Raw genomic sequence first — 2428 nt, forward strand, 5'->3', positions numbered from 1 at the left:
AGCCTTCTCTTCTCCAGGGGAACCCCCCCAGCTCTCCCAGCCTGGCTCCAGAGCAGAGGGGCTCCAGCCCTGGAGCATATCCAGGTTCTCCTCTGGACTCTCTCCAGCAGATCAGCATCTTGTGTTTGTCAAGCTGTTAAAGCCTTAAAACCCCCAGAAGGTCCTGGTTTCTGCTCTGGACCCCAGGGGGACTGCACAGACCATGGCAGAAGGTGTCAGCTCTCCCCTTGCTGCTGGTGGGGTGGGGAGGGTGGTGTGAGATTTCTTGAGAGGAACCTGGATATTTGTGTTTTGGAAGCTGGAAAGTGAAATTTTTCACTTTTCACTGCTGGGAAGATTAAGCAAAGGTTTTTATCTTAATGAGTCATTAGTACAGGTGTTTGAGGACCTTATATTTTGCTGAACTCGCTGCCTTTATGACATTTTCTGCTCAGAGATGGAGGCCAGTGGCCAATGTTCTGCAGAGACATTCTGGGGTTTTTTTAACACTCTTTTCTGTAACTCATTACATCCTAAACTTAAGAGCTGCTGGTTCAGTCTCAGTTCACAGCCTCGCTCCACTTCCTTTAGTTCAGCCAAGTACTTTTACTCTGCAGAAGTGTCAAAAACTTAAAGTCCCTCACACTCCCCCGGGCCTGTGAATCTCTTTGCTCCTCTTAATGATTTCTAAAGGCAAAGGTCATCTTGAACAACTTCTAAGACACCACACGAACAAAATAAACCCAACAGGCACCAGAAATGGGCCACATGAATAATGTCTGTTGTTCTTGGTGCCCTGTTGGGGTGGCTGTGGGGAGGAGGAGTGAGCAGAAGCTGCCACAGACACTGTCAGGCTCAGCAGCAGATTCCTTTGGAGAACATTGTGTTTGTCCTGTGCATTCAGAGCTTGGGAAGAGGGGGCTGCAGATCTCCTGAGGGTCTTCTAGTCAAGTCATCCCCAGAGTTGTGATGCTGCCGCTCTTGGCTGCATCACCTGGGCAGGAGATCCAGTTTGATGGATCCCTGCCAGGCTGGAGAGGTTGGAGCTGCCTGGAGGAGCCACATCAGGGAATCACACAGTGGTTTAGGCTGGAAGGGACCTTACAGACCACCCCCTACCATGGGCAGGGACACCTTCCACTGTCCCAGGTTGCTCCAAGCCCCATCCATCCTGGCCTTGGACAATTCCAGGGATGGGGCAGCCACAGCTTCTCCTGTCTCCCCTACAGGGAGGTGACTAAAGGGGTTATATCCCACCCTTTCATCCCACTTTTTTACTTGGCTTGCACTTGCAGCAGCCTGCTGAGCAAAAGCCCAGAAGATGAGAAAGACAAGACCTTCTGCTCTGCTTCTCTTACAAAAGGTGCCTGGAAGTTCATCGTTTGAGAGGGATTGTTAAACTGTGAATAACAGCAGAGTTTGACAGTGACTGACCTTATGAGAATATGGAGCCTGATAAGGTCAGAGGTGTATACTGGCAAGAGAATCCAGATAAACTTCCTTCTCAGCTGCTAAGCACTGATTTCAGAGCACCAGGGACAGCTGGACTTGTCTTTCTTTTTCATACTTGTTTGTGGCTTGCAGCATCTTCAGCTTGAAGTGCATCTCCTTGACCTCAGTCCAGAGCTTCAGGCTCTTTGCTTCCTGCCTGGAAAACAAATGGTGCTGGGTTTGTTGGAGGTGCATGGGAAATAAAAACCAGCTTGGGGAGACTGTCAGAGTTTCATGAGAACAAGATATTTGTGCTCTCACTTGGGGCTGGTTTCACCCAAAAGCACCAGGTCCCCGTGGGTGAGCAGAGTCAGCCCAGCCCTGCACTGTGGTCAGTCCAGCAGTACGTGGGCTTTGCTTTAATTCCCTGGAAGATGACAGGAAAGTCCTAGTTAGGCGTGATCTTAATCTTGACATTGATGTTAATTAATCCTGATTCATTGTTCTAAGACTAAGAGGCCAGGCAGGAAATGAGCAAAAAGCATTACTGAGAAAAAAAAAAAAAATCTCTGATTTCACACTTGAGGGTGTGGGGAGCAAAGCTTTGAAGATGCTGCTCTTGCTGCAGTGTAATATATTCACTTTTTTTTTCTGGTTTTGGCTCATGAAGTGCTCTTTTCCCTCACCCTTAGAAGCATCGGATGCAATTAAGCTCAGAAGCAATGGCCCTTTCCAGCTCTTTCCTGTCAGCAGGGTGAAATAGCACAGAAATGGGAGACTTTTATTTTTTTTTTTCATATGAGTGGGTGAATATCCACTACAGAAACTCAGCTCCTTGGTGCTGGTGCCTCCTGAGAACCACAGCTTTGCTGGGACCTGTTCTCAGCTGCTCCAAGACCCTGCGTGGTTTCAGCTGCTGATTTATTGCACAGAATGTGCTGAGTAGGAAAGGTCCCCCAAGGATCATGGAGTCCAACCCTGAGCCCTGCACAGGCCCAGCCCCAAGAGTCACCTCCTG

The 2428-nt window shown here is 48.9% G+C and overlaps 1 protein-coding gene across 1 annotated transcript in view; it reads left to right on the top strand.

Annotated features, from left to right (window-relative positions):
• Positions 1–2428, top strand: part of HIVEP3 (human immunodeficiency virus type I enhancer binding protein 3) — a 223320-nt gene that overhangs the window by 121226 nt on the left and 99666 nt on the right. The gene's annotated exons all lie outside the window — the stretch shown is intronic.

Source organism: Lepidothrix coronata, unplaced genomic scaffold (genome assembly GCF_001604755.1).
Source record: "Lepidothrix coronata isolate B3197 unplaced genomic scaffold, Lepidothrix_coronata-1.0 Scaffold180, whole genome shotgun sequence".
In the NCBI taxonomy this organism is placed as follows: domain Eukaryota; kingdom Metazoa; phylum Chordata; class Aves; order Passeriformes; family Pipridae; genus Lepidothrix; species Lepidothrix coronata.